Here is a 24,254-nt window from a genome sequence, read left to right on the forward strand (position 1 = left end):
CTTTGTCCTAGATTTGGACATTGTTAGTATGTATTCTCAAATTATATCACATGAGAATAGTGATATTCTCGTGATGATCTTATCATTGTAATCTAAATTTATAAAGAGGTGTGCTCTCTACTCGTGTGAGATAGACATATAGAAATAGATAGACAATGATAGAGAGGGAGAGCACCAACATTGTAATCATGTATGTTTCATTAATGCAATCTCAATCATTCGTGGTGCCTTACTTTTCTGTTGAATAACTTGTGCGTTATGTAGTGTACCAACCCCTATTAGGAAGGAAGGGCCCTCCTTCTTAGTAGGGACCATTGGTTAAGAAGGTATTGTAGTTGTTTGGTTTATTTCCTCTCAATTAAAATTCATGTGTGATTATTGTTAGTATTATTATTAGTCGTGTTCATGCTTTAATGATTGTAGAATTCTAACCTTTGTATTGTGTAACAACATAGGTCCTGGATCGGTCCCTTTGTTAGTGTGACAATTATTTAATTCCTGTTATAGTTTGATGGTGTGTTCATTTCATTTGAATGTGTGTTTCAACATTTGTTGAGAGAATGGTTTCCAGGAGTGTTGTTCTTTTCTGAATAAGAGTGACAGTGTGACAAAGTGGTTTTATTCTGCATTGTGTGTTTATTTCTTGAGAGTGTGAACAAGGTTTGAGAGTGTAACAACCAAAGTGTTGAATTGTTGAGAGTGTGATTACAATGATTGAGTTTGAGATTCATTAGCACTAGTCATCATTTTCCCTTGCATATATTTTGTGTAATATCTTTTTAATAACAAAACCTACCCGGATTAATAATTAATGTGAAGAGTTGGAACTATTACTCTGAATTAAAAGGACAATTGTTCTGCCCAACAACAAGCTAAAGAAAAACCTATACACAACTTTCACATAATGCAAGTTGAAGCAAAACTTGGAATGTTGTATGAAATCTGAAGCAAAATTATTTAAGGATCAAAGTAAACATATAATAATTCAAAAGTGTGTAAAATAATTAAATAAACAATCTACAATTTGGATCAATAAGATTGGACATTAAATGAAGTCTAGGCGTGCATTTTAGTGAAGTAAGGCAATTTTGGCCTGCTTTACAAAAATGCATGCCCAATCTTCATTTCAAGGCCAATTTAAATGATTCAACTTGGAGAGTACTTTTTACTCACAATTAACATTAGTATTGCACATAGAAATTTCTGTTGTGCAAGAATATGCCAAATTGGATCGATTTTGTAGGGTTAAATTCAAGGTTTGTGTGCCTCAAATAAATTCACACGAGGACTTGTACTTAATTGACAGTGTGATAATTATTATTCCAACCTACATATAAAACCGTTTGTGAAACATATCATAGTCATTTTCCAAAAGGAAATGTTATATACCAAAATCCAAGTCCACTAGAATAACAATTGATCATATCTGCCAATGATCACAGTCGGAAAAAATATGCACTCCCAGGCCAAACCAATTACACTCTTGGTAATGAAATTTGAAATGGGACATGATTGGAAAATTCCTAACCTTAGGATATAACCTTGCATCATGTCTAACAAATATCCTACATAACTATGTTTCCCACTTATACACAACTTTCACATAAGGCAAGTTGAAGCAAAACTTAGAATGTTGTATGAAATCTGAAGTATAAATATTTAAGTTCAAAGTAAAGATATAACAATGTAAAAGTGTGTAAAATCATTAAATAAACAATCTACAATTTGAATCAATCAGATTGGCCAATAAATGAAGCTTGGGCATGCATTTTAGTGAAGCAAGACAATTTTGGCCTGCTTCACAAAAATGCATGTCCAACCTTCATTTCAAGGCCAAATTGAATGATTCAACTTAGAGAGTATTTTTTTACTCATAAGTAACATTATTACAATTAAATGTTTTTATTTTTTCACATATATATTTTTGTTGTTCAAGAATACTCTAAATTGCATGGATTTCATAGGGTAAAAGGTAGGGTTTATGTGCCTCAAATAAATGCACACCAAGATTTGTAATTAATTGGCAGTGATATAATGATCATTCCATCCTATGGGTCTGTGAAATTGTACCTTAGTCTTGTGGTGTAACAATGCCCTAATGGGCCTTAGTCTTATGGTGTAACAACGCCATAATGGGCCTCAGTCTTGTGGTGTAACAATGCCCTAATGGGCCTCAGTTCTTGGGTATGACAGTGGCCTCTTTGGGCCTACTTATTTGTGATGTGAGAAAATATTATGACAAATATATGAAGTGTTGATTTGGGGTAGCATCAGATGTGCTCTAGCCACAAAATTTGGTGGAGAGGTTTGGGCACATGAGATCTCCAATACTCAAAAAGGATTTGGTTAGATTCTAAACAGTTCATGAGATATAAAATAATTAATATTTTTAATGGAGTCCCTAAGTCTAAACTTAGGGAAAATAAAATATTAATGGGAATTAATATGAAACTATGTTAGAATGGTCCAAAAGACATGGATCAAGCTAGATCTAATCTTAGCCATTGGTTAGGGACTTAATCTCAGCCATTGATATGTCAACAGGAAAAATATAAGAGGAGGCTTGAGGGTCACTTGGAGAACACACCAAGGTGATGAGTCATTCTATTCTCTAGAGCAGGGTTTGCTAAGAGAGATAGAATTAGTGATCGGGAGATGCAGCTGAGGGGAATTTGAGTACATAGAGACAGAGAGGCAGAGATAGAGCCCGGATAACAATGCAGTAGCTGGGGAGAGTGACACAGAGCCATCCAGGGCTCACGCAGGGCCACGCAGAGGCAACCGGGAGCTGCGTAGAGCCTCAAAGAGGCCAGCGTTGCTGACGTAGAGGGCCAGAGGGCTAACACAAGGCCTCCTAAGGTTGACGCAGACCCATCTGGGGTGATGTAGGGCCAGTGCTGGGTAGAGAGAGGTTGATGCTGGGGTTTCTGGGACAGATTTATGCTGAGTAGCTGCTAGAAGGATTATCCGGGGTTTCAACCAGGAGATTTGTCAGAAACAGAGAGGTATTACTGCCAAGGAAATTCTCTGTTGGGTAGGCAAATTTCGGCACCCAGATTGTACTATAATATTGCTTAATAAGAAAACCCTCAGATAGCTGCACGAGTTTTACCACATTGGGTTTTTCCAGGGACATTAGTCCAAAAATAATGGTGTCATATGATGTGATTGTTTCTGTTTATGTTGAGCATGCACTAGTGTTTATTTTCAGTATTTACATTGTAAATAACTTGTTAAGTAAAATAACAAGTAGGTAGGAATAAATCATATTAAGTGCATGGAGGGTTTCTAACTAAGTAAACTTAGAAACTTCAACATGAAGGAGATATGTTGATCCCTATGACATAGATATCATGGCAGGCCTATGATTGTTTTGTTGCATTGTTATTACTAATGTTCTCTCTACATAATTACTTATGATTATATGGGGTGAATCCAATGTGAATTTGTTGAAAATGTTTTAAAACGAAATTATTTACAACAGAGACTTCTAGCCCTAAGAAAAATAACATTGTTAGTACTCTACTGGTTAATGGTTATTGATGAATATGCTTGAGTAAATGTTGAAAAATGCAATAAACTATATGGTTTTCAAATTTGGTCCATAAAATTAAACATCTATGAGTGGAGAGAGGAAAAATTATAGGTAACCTATTTTATAGGGTAAAAGGTAGGGATTGTGTGCCTCAAATAAATGCACACAAGGACCTATAATTAATTGGTAGTGCAACAATGATCATTCCATCCTAAAGATATGTTGTAACATTTTCTTGTAACAAAAATTTCAAATACATATATATTATCTACTTTGTAAATACATATAAGTGCATTTTTTATAAGCTCTCTCTCTCTCTTTGGTTTTATTTGAATAAAGTGCTTTGATAAAGTGTTCGCACCTTTGCACGGCAGAGATCTATAATGAAAGGAGAGGTAGTCATAAATAAAAAATGGGCCCCCCCAATTGCTCGACATTTAACTAAGGGAGGGGGGTGGTGTTTGTGATCGATTGTTTTTGTAAAACCGTGTTTGAGTACATGGTAGTGTGTGGTTAATAGTTGACCCCCCTCCATCTCCCTTGCAAATCCGCCTCCAGTTTTCACCAAAATCTCATTGCCGATAACTTTCTTTTAAGTTACCACCATTTTATCCACTACTAAATTTCATTGCTGCCAATTGCTATTTTTACCAATTTCCCTTCCCATGGAATGTTACCATTATATTGTTTGTGCTTGTTTATTTAAAGCCATTTCCATTTTCCCCCCTATCAAAGAGTCAAAGCAAAAGAAGAACTACACCACCTAAAAGCAATCAATTGCAAGTTGTTTTCACGCATCGCAATTTCATAGGTAATATTATTTTCTTTTGCCCTCATTTCACATTGAAAAAATGAGCTCACATTGAAAAATGAGTTCACAGAAAGGAAAAGCCACTGAAATTTTGTTAAAAAACCCACCTCCTTATGTGTCAGTAAAACTCGATGAAATGCCTTTAATTAATAAACAAGCCAAGATTATGGAAAAAAAAGTGTGAATTTGACCTTTATGAAATGGAGAATTGGGCATTCCAAAGGTTCCAAGACAACAATGATGACTTTTCCCTTTGGGAGTCCTTCCTTCTCCAATTTGTGTTTCCATAAACCCATCATTTTCCTGAGTTTGTTGTATGGTGTTCAGATAAATACTTACCGAGTGAGAGAGATTTTATTTTATGTTACCTTTGAGTCAATTTTACAGGCCCTACAGGTTGTTGTTCTAAGTTCTCTTCATCCATTCTCTAGTGAGGTATTGTTGGAACCTATTAAAGATTAACCCCTAAACAAAGAACTTTTATATTTGAATCCTTTTTCCTAGAAGAAGCTAGTATTCACCAACACAACCCTCCTTATTGTTCAAATATTTTCCCAAAGATCTCTAGACATATCCATGTTATGTTGTTTATTAGGGTATGAAAATGATGAAGTTGTGGATGAAGTAGTGTTGGGTTTTTTGTAAACTCTGTCACCAAGAAAGAAGCCTTCCATTTTATTCAATTTTAGTCAGTTTCTCTTAGACACCATTCATGAGAAATTTTTGAAATTTGAAATTGAGAGATCATTTAAGAATTAGTCAATTTTAGTCTATCTATTATGGTATCATTAGTAAGACAAGATCCTTCAAATACAGTTGCAAAAACATGATATGTAGGGGATTTAATGGTCATTTTTTCACTAGACTTATTTAGTTAGGCAACACTCTAAAGAATTATTTTTTTCAAATTTTATGGAGCAATTTTTGTTAGTATTTTTTAGTCTTTTAAACAGTGAAAAAGTCCCAATAATTCTACCAAACTTCAAGCGCAAATTGTAACTTACTGAACAGACTAAGTTAGGTACTAGTATTTGTATAAAAAGACTTATAGAGATTAAAATGTATGGATGTGTTGAAGCCTCAAAATTCGGTGCAACGACATGGGGGATGACCACTTGGTCCGGGCCTTAAAGCAGCTCCTTTTCCGTTTGGAATAGTGGTTCCGACTGGTTCAACTAGGTCCAGTTACCTTCTCTCAATCCCCAATGGCTTTAAAATATGATTTCATTCACCAATGGATAATAGATATCAGGTCAACCCTCTTGCTGATCAGATAAGAAAGTGATCCTTAAGTTGATTTGGGGTTCAATCAAGCCACTACTAAAGTTTTCCTCTTTGGGAAGATGACTTAAAAGAATGTAGAAACTAATATAAATGCAAACTTATTTTAAGATGTAAGCAAAATGAACTATCTTAATCCTATCTCAATTAGGCAGATATAGATCTAACCCAATTAAGAGCAAGATAATTTTGAATAATTGAGACTTAAATATGTCTGGTTTATAATGAATATCAAGTTAATGAAGTAGTTCAATTAATTGACATTATGAATACCGAAACACATTGTATTGAGACCTCTTAACTAAAATAATCAATCAACAACACTCAGGAAGAAGTTCACAAAATGATATTGATAATTTAATCAGTAACTTGAATAATTAAATAATAATATGCAGAAGAAGTTCACAACATATCAATATTCAATAAATCAGTTTTAAAAGAAAAATTTCTGAGTAAATAGTTACTCAGAAATCAGAATTTAATCCATAAGAATAGAGATACATAATAACATAAAATAGAGACAAATCATCCATATCGACAAAAATGCACAAATATGAAAGTAAATTGACACATTCCTGTCATCATAAAATGAAACAAGTATTTAAAATAATAGTATTCGAAATAAAAAATTTATTGAATCCATTCTCTAGCTCCAGTGTCCAACAGTGTTTTGCAGTGTTTGAACTTCTGCTTTCAAAACTAGAGCTACAATAGTGCAAACTCTGTTAATTATATATAACTCAGGATGCAAAAGAAAAACCTCAATAATCCCAAGATCTGAGATTTCTACTCCTCCCACCTACAACTCTAAATCGCTATTACAGAAGTGCTTTTAGAATTCCAGGATTGAAGAGGAGAAAAGCCCTTATTACATTTTGCAATCTACTATTTATAATATTTGCAAAGGAATTCTTAACAAGAAAGTTTGTTGAAGAAGAGATCCGCTCAATCAATTTTCATTTGCTCAAAATTTCATTCTTCAATTGTTGGAGCATTCTCATTGATTGAGATCTTGTTCTCCTCATCTTTTCAACTGTTTTCCTGTAAAAACAAATCAAAACAAAATTAAAATGTAAAAATAAAATCAAAATGCCAAATCTGGAATTAAAACAAATCTAATCAAATTTAATTAAATAAATAATTGAAAAGGAAATCCAAGCTTTCTATTAATATCTGTGATGATTTAATTGGCCAAGGATATCATTGACGAATGGATTTTCATTCAGAAGAGGCTTGGGCAAATGAAAATGCAGAAAATAAAACTCAGGAAAATTAGTTTTATTCAAAATTTGGAGCTTGATCTTCTGCTGAATTTTAGACCCAATAAATGATCAAATCTATTAATGAAACCTCCACAGAAATATTCTTTATGATTGATGAGTCAACAGTGCCAGAATTCTGGAAATTCTATTGCCTAGGCCCAAAAATCAGAGTTTTTTAATTAAATTCTAATTCTAAATTAGATTTTAATTATTTACTAATTAATTCTAACTTAATTAATAGTTAACTAATATATACAAATAATTTTAATTAATATTAATCTAATTTTAATTATGATATTAATCTAAACTATTTATAGATTAATTATTAACACAACTAAAATTTAAACACTAATTAAAATATTGTTATATTACAATTTAAATTATATTAAAATTATAACTATAATATAATAATATAAATATAATATTTTAACAAACTATTAGAATCAATCCAGTATATAAACAAACCATTAGAATCAATCCGAAGTGACTTAGAACTTTGAAATGTTTTGAGTCCAAACTCATGTGAGGAGTGGAGTTAATGGAGGAGGGAGGAATAGGGAGGATGAGGTGGAGTGAGTGGAGTATGATGTGAGGGTGAAGTAAGGTGGAGGTACGGGAGGTATAAGGCGATTAATAAAAACTTAGATTAAAATATTTTATTCCATCGGCCTATCACATATCACATGTTTAAATGTTCATGTTTTAACGTTTAAGTTTTTGCGATAATATTTTGTGAGAAAGTTTTTTGCGAGAAATTTTGTTTGTGATATGAGATATGTTTTTTGCGAGAAATGTTTTTTCTTATAAGTTTTTTGTGATCTGGGTCTCGGGAGTTATTAAATTAATGAAGATGAGCGAGGCCCGCGTGAATTATTAATCATACAAATTGAACTATAGTTATTTTGCATTTTTGAGAATCTGGTCTTGGCATTTTGTCTTAAAATAATAAATTGGAGTAAATTACGAAGATCCCGAAACATGATTTCATCCATTGTATGATTTCGTTGGGTCATTTTGTAACACTGTTGGCGAAAAAATGAAAACTTAATAAAAGTTAACTAAAAACCAATATTTAAAATGAATAACTATTAATCTTAATTAGTTAAGAAAATTGAAATATTATACAGTGATTTATATTTTTAGTCCACGCAAGAAAACAATCAAACTTCAGGGAGTGCCATTTACAACCCGGATGACCAAATGAGTCGAAACAAGTATCGATGGAAAGCTTGTGAAAAGTTGGATTCAGTGAAACAATCAAAACATAAATCCAATGAAAAAAATTTGACAAAATTGTAAGACAATCTTAAGAAGAAGAAGAAGAAGAAGAAGAAGAAGAAGAAGAAGAAGAAGAAAGATTCTTAGCCAAAAATTTATAGAAAGGGTCCCCATTATTTGAGTACATAAAATAAAAAATATGGGGGTTGTGTTTTACCACAACAATGGCGACACACGGGAGAAGAACCAATTATCTCTGTTTTATATGAATGAGATTTTCCTAAAATTAAAGTAAAAATAATTAAAGAAGAGAGAATTATTTTTGAAATGTTTGACTAGGTTCATTAGTCTAAATAAAAACAAGAATCATCTAACTGTATTTTTTCTTAAAATTCCTCATAAATCAAAATATCTCATAACTCTATATAAGTCTTTAATTAGTTGCAGAGATAAAGCAGGGGTCATTTTACAACTTAGCTTTTTAAAATATACTCATTTGTCACAGGTAGAGCCACTGCTGCCAGCAAACATCTATAGTCTCGACAAGGTTACCTTTTAATCATCAACGATTTAGAATCCCATCTATTTAAGAATTATTGACCTAGAGATAAATCCATTTATATATGTCTGTTTTTTTGTATTTATTTTTATTTTTTAGTTCTTAAAAGCCATTGTCCTGGTTTGGTAGCTAGATAGTTGACAATGCCATTCACTGGTTATAATTGGACTTAACAAGCTGGCTCATGATGAGACCCCTTGTCTTATAATTGTTGGCAATCATAAACCATTACCCTAGTTTGTTTAGTAGTGTTGGTAATGTTAGCTTCTTTTTCCCCTATGATCATGGTAAGTAGGCTCATGATGAGACCTATTATCTTTTAAGTTTAAATATATTTTTGGATTACACTCTAAAAAAAAATACTTTTTTGGATAAGGAGAATTATTGACTCTTTAAGAGTTAAGAATGGCAATTTCAGAGTTAAGGGTGCTTCGTTGTAAAGTGTCTTTACTTGGTTTAAAAATAACTTTTCTTGACTCATAATAGAATTTTGAAAGATTTTAATAAAATATTGAAATTTCAAAATAATTTCAATTTTGATGAAAAAGAAATTTCTCAGATTTTATGATACTTTGTTAACTTCTTTTGTTTTTGTAATCTCTTCCTTAAGTATGTCTATCTTTATAATAAGAAAAACAAACTTTATTAAGAGATTTAAGAAAAAAGAAATAATAGACTATTGACATTTTTTTTTTGCATCTGCCGATTATTGTTAGGTAACAAAAAGGCCTTTCGTATAAATTATGGTAGAGTCACCAAAATCAAAACTGAAAAATAAAAGGAAAAGAATTCATAATTTGAATTGATAAAAGAAATCAACAAACAAAAATAAAAATAAAAAAGATAAGAACAAAAAGGAAAATCTAAGTTTTTGTTTTTAAAGATAAATTCCAACAAGAATATTAATACCAATGTCTCAACAAGATGAAATAAAAGAAAATAATCATGTAATCATTCCTTCTTATGTCGAGATTCAAATAAATTTTACCTTGTAGGGTTATAAGCGTTTTAGGCTTCAGATTGCAGTGATGATAAAATTCAGCCACAATGAAAAATTTCTGTCTGATGTCAATCTTCTTGTTTCAAAGCATCATCTTAATCATTTTCTAATAAAAGGAATGCTTAAATAAACAAACTAAAGGTTCAGAAACTTCCTAGTATAGCTGTTTTGACGAAGATTATCGCTCCTTCTTGAAAGCAAATTAGGAAAATAGTATAGGGCTTCAAAATCTGGTATGGTGGAGGATTGAAATCTTTTATGAAGAGCTGCAAAACAGATTTTTTATATTCGCAGAATTAAAAAAACATAAAACAAAAAAAACCAAAAATGAAACTAAAGTAATGTAATGAAAATAACTGAAAGTGGGTATATAAAACTTACCATTGGAGAATTGCATTTAATCTTACCTATGAGGTATCATCTTCTCCAATGCTAGCTAACTTCTTCTTTTAATTAAAATCAAAATCATGAAGAAGTTGAACTAACCGTAATCTTATAGTTCAAAATCATTATTTGTTTTATTTAAACCAAAGCAAACAGTGAACTATAAGGAGATGATGCTTTGTGTTCAGAGAATCGAAAGTAAAATAAATCCATCAAAAATGAGAATGAAATTATGCTTCTTAATGAAGTGCAATGATGAATATTCTCATAATTTTATAAGTTTCATATCAACTCCATTTCCATAAATTGTCTAGAATTAAGACCAAATCCAAGATAATGAAATTTATATGTATAGATGGGAAGGTCTTAAATTTCATATTAAATATGGAGTGGTATATCTAAAACTGAAATATAAGAGAAATTGAAATGATCTAACCTTGTTGCAAATTTTCTATCAATTATTGTTTTGAGGCTTCTGCGATCAGTGCTTTGTGTGTTGTTTTCTTCCGGAGTTATCGCATCCATGATTGTTTGTATCGACGTTTCGAGCCATCCACCGTGGCTCATCATCAGGATAGATCAATAATTGTGTAGGACAGATCTCCTTGGGTTTGAATAAATAGGGTTAAGAGATGCACAGGGAATGGAAGCCGACCTTGCCAGACTTGTTTTGTAATTTTTGGGTTTTGATTTAATTATATGCTATTTAATAAAATAAAATAATTTAAATTGAGTTTGAAATATTTAATTATGTAATTGAATGGTTTAATTATTAATTTTATGTTCATATCAGTAATAATTTAATTGTTTAATTTGGTATTCTTTGTTTTTTAGTTAAAATGTAAATTAATATTTAATTATATATATATATATATATATATATATATATATATTAATGAGAATTTATATAATGGGTTTTTAATTTATTCTTATTTTAATTTATTTTTGTTTTTATTTGTTATTTATTTATGAATAATTAAATTAGGTTTGTTATTACTTTATTTTATACTTAAATTTATTTTAGTTTTGTTCTTGTGGTTTAGAGTTATATAGAAATTTTTAATTTATGCGATAGGATTATTTAGTTATTTCAATATTAATAGGATTGTTTATTTATTTCAATATTAATATTAAAATGAATTTTTAATTTATTTTTATTTTTATTTATTTATGATTAATTATATTATGTTTGTTACTACTTTGTTTCATACTCGATTTTATTTTAGTTTTGTTCTTATTATTTAGAGTAAATTAATTAGTCTGATTTTAATAATAATCTAATGTTAATTAGCACTACTTTAATTTTATTGCTTGTTTCTATAATTTTAATGTTAATATTAGTAATCTAAGATTTATAGTTTTAAGATGTAAATTAATGATTTTAATTTTAAGAATTGGAAGTTTGGGTAGGTGTTTAGTACTGGTGAGAAGAGTGGAGAATGTAGGGGAGGGAGGTCGAATTTTAATGGGGGAAGGGTTAGGTTAGTAGAGGGTGTTCTAGGACATTAAAGTAGGAATCCAATTGTCACTTATTTTTCATCCTTCGTCTCGATTGAGATTGTTACGGTTTCTACCTATTTCTATGGTTTCTCTTAGTTTTCTATGGTGATAATGATCAATTTTGGCTACCACTTTAGAGTTTTCAATGCAGATGTGATGATTGGTTTTACTGGAATGTTCAGCCAAAGCTGAGGTTTTTGAGCGGTTATGTTTTATATCGGCGGCATGTTCCTGAATTCTAGTATGGATGGATCGACCAGTTTCTCCAATGTATGTTTTTCCGCAGGAACACGGAACCATGTAAACTCCTTTGTGGCATTTGGGATCAATAAGATCTTTGACCGATTTTAGGCATCTGTTGATGGTGTTCATGGGTTTGAAAGTGGTTCTAATTTTGTTCTTTTTTAATATGTGTGCAATTTTATCTGTTGTGCCTAATATGTAAGGGAGGTGTACCTTGCCTAAATGATCATCTAGTGGTTGTTTGTTTTTAGGATTCTCAGCATTCTTAAAGGCTTTGATCACTTGGTGTTTTTTGTATCCATTCTTTGTGAATACATTCATAAGATGGTTCTTTTCATCTTCAAAGTGATTTTTATCCGAAATACGAACGGCCCTGGTTGCTAGAGTGTTGAGAACACCTATTTTTTGGGATGGATGGTGGTCAGAGTTGGCATGTAGGTAATGTTCTGTATGGGTTTTCTTACAATATACGTGGTGTGATATGGATCCATCTTTGTTTCTTTTTATTAAGATGTCAAAAAAAGGAAGGTTGTCGTTCTTCTCTATTTCCATGGTAAATTGGATAGACTGTTTAGGTGTTGTAGGAAATCCTTTAATTTTTCTTTTCCATGAGGCCAAATGATGAAAGTGTCATCAACAAACCTTTTCCAAATTTTGAGTTTTAATGGGGCAAATTCAATGGCCTTATTTTCAAAATCCTCCATAAAGAGATTAGCAATAATAGGAGATAGAGGGGATCCCATGGCTACACCGCACATCTGTTCATAAATTTCATCTCTAAAACTGAAGAAGGTTTGGTTTTTGCTATTTGCGCAGTATTAATCTGATTTAATGTGGGAAGGCTAGGGTTGTTTTCATGTACAGACTTCAAGATTAAAGAGTGAAGGATTGAGACTTGTGTGGGGTTGATTCTAGAGAGTGTAGGGAGGTTTTCTGAGTTATCTAAGGGTTTATGCTTAGGGTTTGCACTGTTGTATAGTTTTTCGAATTTTAGTTTTAGTTTCAGGCATTTGCTTTCTTCATTTTTGAGGGCTTTCAGAGTTGAGCATCTGTCTATTCTGGACCAAAGTTCTGGGTCTATTTTCTTAGATAAACTTAGGTGATTACCCAAGATTTCCTTAAAATATTTTATACAACGCAATGCCTCAGTGGATGTTTCGCATTGCAAGTTTCTTCGCCATACTTAAATTTCAATCCGTGATTTTTACCTTTGCTGATATGGGATATAACGATTGAATGTTAATGGCAAAGGGGCATGTATCTGAGTCTATCACATTGGAAAATCTTAAGATAAGGCTTCATTTGAGTTTTGCGATGCGATATATTTTTTGCGGTGGAAAATTTGTGATATGGACATATGCTATGTGAAAATATGCGATGCGATGGGAATATCGAAGAATCGTTATATCAGGGATCGGGGAATAATCACATCGCACATCACACTTCACACATTGCAGATTCATAATTGTGATATGAGCATAAAAAATTACGATGAAGCGATTGCGTTATCGGCATATTGGGACATTGGGAAATAGTCATGTCGGAAATGCCGATATTATTCTGCGACTGCGGGGATGCGATGGATGATGTGGCAAATTGGTGGGACCGGCTTTGGATCTCAAAAGAAATCGACGATTGACAAATTTACGTATATGATGTAACATTGTTGGTATGCCTATGTGCGATGAAGAACGAACCCGATAAATTTATTATATGAATTAAATATCGTATCGAATTCGGAACATTGGGACTTTAAACCTATGCCCTACCATTATTGTGATTAAATGGACATGATATTTTTAATGAACTTGATTTAAATTTTTTATCGGGTCTGGAATTGTGTGAACATAGCAATATTGGCAACGTCAACTATCGGATGCGCAAAATGCAAAATGCGATATATGATATGATAATTATGGAATTTTGCGAGAGAGGCATGTAAAAGAACATCATAGGTCTTGTATCAACAATTTTTTATCAGTAAATGCTAAGAGTCCCTTCCGATGGAATATTGTGATACAAATGGTTGTGATATGGATGATGTAATATTGAAAGGAAAGAATTCACGAAGATGAGCGGGAAGGGAATATCACAAATGTATATTCATCGTAGTACCAGTGATATGAAAATCAAGTTGAAATATTCCGATATGAATTTTGCGATAACGTTTTAAAGGCCTATTGGGTTTTCTAATGAATGAAAGTAAAATTAAAGAATGCTCAAATTCTAATGAACAACAAATAAAATTTCCCCGAACCTTTTGTAAATTTGAAATGGGTTTGCTACTTCAAGTTTCGAAAATGAATGAAAACGTACAAATGAAACATAACAAGAATAAGAAATAATCTAAGGAAAAGGAAAAACCAACAATAGATGAAAATGAATTGATGAATGCGTACCTGGAAGAAAATTGTCTATAAATTTTATCTCATGAATCTTTAGTTTCTTCCATGGATTTCTCAAAATTTGGATTTTGTTCAAAATCATCCCATTATTTATTCTAAACTAGAGTGTGCAATCAACTTAAATAAAATCAGTTATTCATGTTCAGGAAATCTGAAATTCATAGAATTCACGAGAAATGTAAATGAAAATATTCTCCCCTTTGAAATGCAATAGTAATTATTACCTTTGCTCATTCTGAATTAACTTTAACCGAAGTCTATATTGTTAAGGTGACTGTTCAATAATGTCTTTAGTAAATAAATATGGTGCATATTATAGCATCAAATAATAAACTAAAGATTATAATAGAATACAGCCACTGATTATGAAAGAATATCAACACAGATTCAAATGTGTGCACACAGCAAAATGGACACCCTTAAGGTCACTTTAACAAATTACGAGGAAGATAACATGAGCTTCATGTGTTTACAACAAAAAGTAAGACTGATTAATAATAATCGAGTTGACATTAAGCTTGCGAGCTTAGAGAGTCATATATTTTACGAAACAATGATATCAGGAAGGTTTTGCATCATCAAAATTTTCAACATAACAATCTAAGAAGAAAATCTTAGAAGGAAATGTTGAAACAGAGAAAAGTGGCTTTGAGGTGATGTGTGCCAAGTGCATACTCAATTAAATTCAGTCAAGACATTATTCAAAATAGGCAGAGATGTAGTCATGGGTAGAGGTATTGTTGTAATAAATTTTTGATTTAAAGATGGGAAGCAAAAATCAAAAAGTTTATGATGAGAGGAAAATATTTCTCTGAACATGTATATGATATGAGAATGGTTGATTGTTTGCTTTATTTTTATCTGTAGACTTGTTAAAAATAAATTAACTATATAAGCAAACTAACTACATTAATTATACTCCTATCTTAACTATATACATGAAAATGGCTAGGTATAGTCATATTTCCAATGTAACCACTCTCTCATTTTAATTCCTGCATATATGTATAGTTCAAACATTAGTAATAGAAATACAAATCTAATTAAAGTAAGAAAGCTAAATATGAAAGCAAAATGTACAGTTATTGTTAGCAACTTATTTAAAATCTCCTTCTTTTGAAATGCCCTTTCCAACTAGATTTCAATTGGATCATAGAAATCTGAATAGATTTCCATTAATGATTGGAAGAGATTAAAAGAGAAGATAACAAGCCAGATTGTGAATATGAGATTTTAGATTCACAGGCCTGAAAATTTTTGTTAGTGTTATGTGTAAGTGTTAAACTATCAACAATTTTCCATGAAGGAAAAATTTCCAAATATTTTTCAAATGAGTTAATGAAAAATGGATGGAAATCTGTTAGATACAATGGAAGATTATTAATTGAATTAGATTGCTGGTCAAATTGTAAAAATACACTCTCTTGTTGATACTGCTTTTGAAAAGATAGAAGCTTTTGATAAAAAATTAGCATCGATTGAAATTGAAATATTGATAGCTTTTGATGTTCATGATTATAATATGAAACTTCAATTTCCCAGCAGAGCAATGCATCAATTGAGTGTTTGATAGTGCAATGTTCAATATGCCAGCGTAAAATATCAAAAATTAGAAAAATAAAATCAGAAGTTAAATATGAATATAAACAAAATACGTGAGGAAAGAAAAATAAAATAAAATCACTAATGGTACAACTAATGTTACAACACAATTGGGATTGTTTTGAAATAATTTCTTTTTTCACAAGGATTGGTCAGAATAATGGAATTTGAATGATTTCCAATTCCAACTTGTGAATTAGAAAGAGAATTATGACCATGAATAGGAATGAGAGCTTGATGATGATATGAATCGTAAATTGGAATGATTTCTTGGATGTCGAAATCATGAAGATAATTTGTTGCTTGAGAATGAAGATTAGTTGAAATAATTTCTGAATTAAAGCATTCCTCATCTTCATATGTGTTTTGAATTTTCTCATGAGGATTGACTTGAGAAGAATACAAATCAACATCTTCATTGTCAAAGTGTTTATCATAAATGACTTCATGATATTTATTGGAATTCTCTTCGATCTCATCCAATGTATTAAAACAAGAAAGAATATAAAATACATGTTTATTAATGCTAAGAGAATGATCAATTATTGTTTCTTTGTCTTGATAAAAACTAATTGGCATTTCATTTAGATCGGCCTCTGTATTCTCTGAAATATCATTAATACCAAGAGGGGAAAAATTACCATCAGTAAAAATATCAAGATGAAGGGAAAAATGAGAATAAAAAATAATAAACTTAAAAGTTTCTGTGTTTGAGAACTCTTGTGCATTTCGTTCATTATAAATTTCAGATTCTAAATCATTCCTTTGTGTACTCATGCTTTCTTGAAGAAGGTTGCTTTGCTGCTCTGATTTTGGCATTTTCTCATCATGAAAGAATTCAGAAATTTGTACAATAGTTTGTGAGTTATTGGTTACTTTGATTGCTGCTTGTACTTGTTGATTTGCGATCTGATTTTCTGAATTCAATGCAAAGTAACTTTCAGATTTCAAGGCAGCTCTTTCTCCAAACTTGCTGCTGTTGTCTTCTTGCATTTGGATAGAAATATTTTCCAAGCTTTGTGAGACCACTTCATCATAATTTATTTGCACATCCATATTGGAATTCTCATTTATGTTGGAAGGGGATGGAACAAAGCTTGAACTAATTTCATATGGATTGGGAATGGGAGGAAGAGAACAAATATGTTCAAACCAATCTAGTGATTCTTCTTCCGGAGGTTTATCTTTGACTTTAAATTTTAAACAATTCAAACGAAATCGAATATTAAAATCTCTAACAGACTCATTTTCAAACCTTCATAGATATTCAATTTCATCACATACCTGTTCATAATCATAGCCATCAAATTTACAAATGAAAATTGTAACAAATTGATTCCAACTGTGAATTGAGGCAACTGGAAGCATTCGACACCAGTTTCTGGCTTTTTCTGTGAATGTGAGAGTAAAAATTTTGCATAAAATTCCTTCATCAATTCCTTGAAAATCATAATTTGAAATTTGAATAAATTGAAAGACATGATTAATAGCAGAAGAATTTCTCTTACCATTAAAATTTACCTGAGAGAAGAGTCTTACCACTTCGGGTGGAGTATTGAAAGATGCACGTCCATGGATACAACTCTAGAGGAGCCATTGTGATAAATAATAAGATTTTAGACTACAAAGATTCCACTTAGGCAACAAGCTTTAAGCCCTCCTTCTAGCACCAAAATGTTGAAGCCTCGAAATTCGTTGCAACAACATGAGGGATGACCACTTGGTTCGGACCTTAAAGCAGCTCCTTTTCCATTTGGAATGGTGGTTCCGACTGGTTCAACTAGGTCTAGTTACCTTCTCTCAATCTCCAATGGCTTTAAAATATGACTTTCATTCACCAATGGAGAAGAGACATCAGATCAACCCTCTTGTTGATCAGGCAAGAAAGTGATCCTTAAGCTGATTTGGGGCTCAGCCAAGCCACTACTAAAGTTTGCCTCTTTGGGAAGAGGACTTAAAAGAATGTAGAAATTAATCTAAATACAAACTTATTCTAAGATGCAAGCAAAAGGAACTATCTTAATCCTATCTCAATTAGGTAGATATAGATCTAACCCAATTAAGAGCAAGATAATTTTGAATAATTGGGACTTAAATATGTCTGGTTTATAATGAATATCAAGTTAATGAAGTAGTTCAATTAATTGACATTATGAATATCGAAACACATCCTATTGAGACCTCTTAACTGAAATAATCAATCAACAACACTCAAGAAGAAGTTCACAAAATGATATTGATCATTTAATCAGTAACTTGAATAATTAAATAATAATATGCGGAAGAAGTTCACAACATATCACTATTCAATAAATCAATTTTAAAAGACAAATTTCTGAGTAAATAGTTACTCAGAAATCAGAATTTAATCCATAAGAGTAGAGATACATAATAACATAAAATAGAGATAAATCACCCATACCGACAAAAATGCACAAATATGAAAGTAAATTGACACATTCTTATCATCATAAAATGAAACAAGTATTTAAAATAATAGTATTCGAAATACCAATTTTATTGAATCCATTCTCTAGCTCTGGTCTCCAACAGTCTTTTATAGTGGTTGAGTTTCTGCTTTCAAAACCAGAGCTACAATAGTACAAACTTTGTTCATTATACATAACTCAGAATGCAAAAGAAAAACCTCAATAATCCCAAGATCTGAGATTTCCACTCCTTCCACCTACAACTCTAAATCGCTATTACAGAAGTGCTTTTAGAATTCCAGAATTGCAGAGGAGAGAAGCCCTTATTACATTTTGCAATCTGCTATTTATAATATTTGCGAAGAAATTCTTAGCAAGAAAGTTTGTTGAAGAAGAGATCCACTCAATCATTTTTCATTTGCTCAAAATTTCATTCTTCAATTGTTGAAGCATTCTCATTGATTGAGATCTTGTTCTCCTCATCTTTTCAACTGTTTGCCTGTAAAAATAAATCAAAACAAAATTAAAATGTAAAAATAAAATCAAAATGCCAAATCTAGAAAACAAATCTAATCAAATTTAATTAAATAAATAATTGAAAAGTAAATCCAAGCTTTTCATTAATATCTGTGATGATTTAATTGGCCAAGGATATCATTGACGAATGGATTTTCATTCAAAAGAGGCTTGGGCAAATGAAAATGCAGAAAATAAAACTCAGGAAAATTAGTTTTATTCAAAATTCGGAGCTTGATCTTCTGCTGGATTTTAGACCCAATAAATAATCAAATCTATTAATGAAACCTCCTCAGAAATATTCTCCATGATTTTATCTTTCCAATGAGCCATCTTGGGCCTCATTTGGCCAAGTAAAACTCAATCTATGAGCCTCCAAAGTTGATGAGTCAACACTACCAGAATTCTGGAAATTCTGTTGCCTAGGCCAAAAAATCAAAATTTATTAATTAAATTCTAATCCTAAATTAGATTTTAATTATTTACTAATTAATTATAACTTAATTATTAATTAACTAATATATAAAATTAATTTTAATTAATGTTAATCTAATTTTAATTATGATATTTATCTAATTATTTATAGATTAATTATTAACAGAACTAAAATTTAAACACTAATTAAGATATTGTTATATTATAATTTAAATTATATTAAAATTATAATATAAATTATAATTTTAATATAATAATATAACAATAATATTTTAACAAACCATTAGAATCAATCCAATATATAAACAAACCATTAGAATAAATCCAAATTGACTTAAAACTTTGAAATGTTTTGATTCCAAACTCACGTGAGGAGTGGAGTTAATGGAGGAGGGAGGAATAGGGAGGGTGAAGTGGAGTGAGTGGAGTATGATTTGAGGGTGAATTAAGGTGGAGGTACGGGAGGCATAAGGCGATCAATAAAAACTTAGATTAAAACCTTTTATCCCATCGGCCTATCGCATATCGCATGTTTAAATGTTCATGCTTAACGTTTAAGTTTTTGCAATAATATTTTGCGAGAAAATATTTTTGTGAGAAAATGTTTTTTGCGAGAAATGTTTTTTCTTATAAGTTTTTTGTGATCTGGGTCTCGGGGGCTATTAAATTAATGAAGATGAGCGGGGCTTGCGTGAATTATTAATCCTACAAATTGAACTATAGCTATTTTGCATTTTTGAGAATCTGGTCTTGGCATTTTGTCTTAAAATAATAAATTGGAGTAAATTACGAAGATCCCGAAACATGATTTCATCCGTTGTATGATTTAGCTGGGTCATTTTGTAGGACCGTTGGCGAAAAAATGAAAAATTAATAAAAGTTAACTAAAAGCCAATATTTACAATGAATGACTATTAATCTTAATTAGCTACGAAAATTGAAATATTATACAGTTATTTACATTTTTAGTCCACGCGAGAAAACGATCAAACTTCAAAGGAGTGCCATTTACAACCCGGTTGACCAAATGAGTCGAAACAAGTATCGATGGAAAGCTTGTGAAAAGTCAGATTCAATGAAACAATCAAAACATAAATCCGATGAAAATAAAAAAATGACAAAATTGTAAGACAATCTTAAATGAAAATAAAAAAAGATTCTTAGCCAAAAATTTATAGAAAGGGTCCCCATTATTTGAGTACATAAAATAAAAAATATGGGGGGGGGAGTGGACGGCGGTTGTGTTTTACCACAACAGGATGTGAACTCCCTCCATATTGTTTTCGAGTCTTTTTCCCAATCAGAATATTTGCACTTAAGTTCATTTGATAGAGTTTGAATGTAGATTAAATGCATTTCCTACCAAGAAATAAGGAAACTCTTTTCAAACTCAAGGCACAAGTTGGACCTTTTGTTGTAAATATTAGGGAAACTGATAAAGAGGTTGAATTTTTGTTAGCACAAATGAAATTTACAAAAGGAATGATTTGGTCTTATGATCCAATTGGGAATATTTCATCTATTAGAATTCAACAAGGTTCTACTTCTTATGTTCATTCATCAAAACTAGATATTGAAAGGTATGCCAATAAAGAAACATGGGAAGAAGGTACCCTAGAAGAGTTACCAGAAGAACAAGAGTTGGAGCAGACAATAAAACTTAATGTTTTAGCAACTCCTCATCAAAAGGAAAAATAATTGAAAAGGATCATTGATGATGTTCCATATTCTACTTCAGATTCAGAAGGAACAACATTCAAAGTTTACAAAAGGAAAAAAGTAAGGGAAACAAAAGAAGATATGTGAGAGACTATGTCAACAAATATATCTAGACCTTCTACAATCATTCTCTCAAGCGAGCCTGTATTCAATCTGCATCAAATAGAAATAGTAGCAAGACAATCTTCTTCAACTCCTTCCTTTGCTAATAAGAGTATCTATTCTAAATTCATGGAGATTAAAAGGAAGAATAAAGCCTTGAATTCAATTACCTACACTCAATTATGGAAACATACTTCTTCTACAAGTTCAATTAGCCTTCTTAGAACCAAAGGTCTAAGAGGCTAAGTCTGTAGAAGATTTTAAGACTTCTATATCTTCTTTCAACACAAAGCAAATTCATCCAATTGATCAAATTGATCTCTGTAGATAGACAAGAGAAATGATCTATTCCACCTTAACAAGTTCAACAATTAATTTGTCAAAGTTGCAAAATTCATTGAATAATACAATTTTTGAGTTAAAGATGGAGAGAATGTCCTCCCTTGCTAAGGATACTAGGATCAAATCATTGGAGGACATAATTATCAAGTTGGGATTAGATCCTCATGATATAAATGCTACATAGGAAATCATAAAGAACAAAAAGACAGACATTCAAGCTCTTCGAAAAAGATTAAAGTTGCCAACTATTGAACATCCACAAATGCAAGAAATTGGAGAGTTGGAGAAAGAAAAATAATTGTTTTTAATAATGATGGTTGAGAAAAATTTGCAGATATAGAAAATGGAAACACGAATGGAAAAGTTACTAAAGGAAAGAAAACAATTGCTAAAGTGAAGTGAACAAATATGAGGTACAATACCTTCTACATCCCAAGTGAGTTTAGAAAGAAATGATGCAACACAGGAATTAACATAAGAATTATCTTCTTTAAGTTTAAAGAATGAAGAAATTGACAAATTGAAGAAAGATTTAGAGAGAGATGAGCAAGAGAAAATAAAATCAGATAATTCTTTAGTTGTTGAACTTCAAAATAATTCTAGGTTGCAGAAACAACTTGAATGGTATTTAGATCAAGTTTATAGCATTCAATGTTTGATTCAAGCTAAAGAAATAATTTGGCTGGAGATCATGTCTTCAATATCTGAAATTTGGACATCAATTGAGATTATAGTTGAACAAGAGGAGTTGTTAGAAAGAGCAGAAAAAACAATTGATGAAATCAAGAATGAGCTTGGAAATAAACCCAATCAAGCTAGTAAAATCATAAAGTTTTTAAATTCAAAGTCAAAACAAGAGTTAGAAGAAAAGGATATTGTTGACATGACTCATTCGATTATACAAACCAAAAAAGTTTTGACTAAGAAAAATATGATGATGCAAATGAAAGAGAAGTGTAATTCCATGGAGATTCAGATTTACAAGTTTAATAGGAAGTTATCTTCTTTACAACAAAGGGGTTTACCATCCTTAGAATTTTCACAGGGAAAATTGGCATCTAATGAAGAATATAAAAGATTACTAAACATGGCTGCAATGGATTGGTCAAAGTTTGTTGGGATTAAAGGGGCTTTGATTGGTCAAAGTCTTCTTGAAAAATTATCCGATGATTTATTCATATCTTATGAAATCATATATTTGTTCACAATTAAACCAAACTTTCAAAAATATACTGAAGTGGATGAAACTTATAGAAAGATGATTGCTTTAACTTATCCAATAGGAGAAGAATGAGAACAACTTGTTGATCTCATTTCTTAATTCTCAAAGTCAAAGGCAATATCTCAAAGATAGGCTATGTTTTGGTAGATAATCAAGGAAAATCTAGATTCATAAGAGCATAATTAGAGAAAACTCGGATATATTGGGAATACAATTAAGAAATCAAAGGCAATTGAAGATAATCACGCTGAATATTTTCTATTTTGGTCAAAGTTTTGTTGAAGATTATCCAAGTTGTTATTTTGGAAAAAAAACTATTTTCATTGTAATATGTAGAGATAGGATTTTTGTACAAACTCTATATATATTGTTTATTTTGATTGGAAAAGGGTTGATTCATGGACCAAAAATTTGGATATTTTTGTAATACTTGAATATTTTCAAAGTTAATCAAGGAGTATTTTTTTCATCTTATAGCAACATTGTTTCACATGTGAGTGGATCTAGTGTTACATTATCTTTTTTTGAAATAAATTTAAGATTGTATAAATAATTTGGAAAGTCTTGGTTAAGGATTAGCCTCCCCGATATCCCCTATCAAAGACATGTTCAATAGTGGGTTAATTAAGAAAATTGTACGTGTGTTTTAGCTACTCTATAGTTTCTAGATTGTTGCCTTCTATACAATTCTTGTATGTATTAATGTCAGCTATGGGAGAATCTTCTATACATTTTCCATTCTTGCTGGATCATTAACTATTCAGATTGAATATCTTTAAATTATCTAATGTCTCATATTTTCATATTTTCTTATGTGTAATCCTTTAAAAGTTTGTATGTTCTTACTGTTGGGAATCAACACTTTGATTAATCATTAAATACCAAGGCTCATTTACTTAAAAAAGGGTTTTATCCTTGAACCAACCATCTTTAAAGCATATCCTCTACATAAATTCTTTGACACAGTGTCTCTAGTAAGGAATTATCAACAAAGGACAATAAGATACAAACATTTTTTACAACATTTCATATAAATCTTACTCACTAAAATCCAAGTCTGCTAATGTAGCGATTCATCATATCTGCCAATGTTCAAGTTAGAACAAGTGTGCACTCTTGGGCCAAACCAATTTCACTCTTGGTAATGAAATTTGAAATGGGACATGATTGGATAGTAGCTAACCTTAGGATATAACCTTGCATAATGTCTGACAAATATGCTCCATAACTATGTTTCCCACTTATACACAAATTTCACATAAGGCAAATTGAATCAAAACTTAGAATGTTGTATGAAATATGATGTATAAATATTTAAGGTCAAAGTAAAGATATAACAATGTAAAAGTGTGCAAAATAATTAAATAAACAATCTACAATTTGAATCAGTTAGATTGGCCAAGAAATGAAGCCTGAGCATGCATTTTAATGAAGCAAGACAAGTTTGGCCTACTTCACAAAAATGCACGCCCAACCTTCATTTTAAAACCAAATTTGATGATTCAGCTTGGAGAATGTTTTCTTACTCATAAATAACATTAATAAAATTAAAGTTTTCTAATTTAGTGATATTAAGGTCGAATTTAATGTAAATGAAAGTGTTGCAACAATTGTAGTTCACTGTGTCCCCTCAAAAATGTCAACAATTTGTGAACAACAGAAACTTACTGGAAGAAAATTAGTGTGTAA

This window comes from Pinus tabuliformis, chromosome X, assembly GCF_031772625.1.
Source record: "Pinus tabuliformis cultivar Carrire ecotype Pingquan chromosome X, CPIR1, whole genome shotgun sequence".
In the NCBI taxonomy this organism is placed as follows: domain Eukaryota; kingdom Viridiplantae; phylum Streptophyta; class Pinopsida; order Pinales; family Pinaceae; genus Pinus; species Pinus tabuliformis.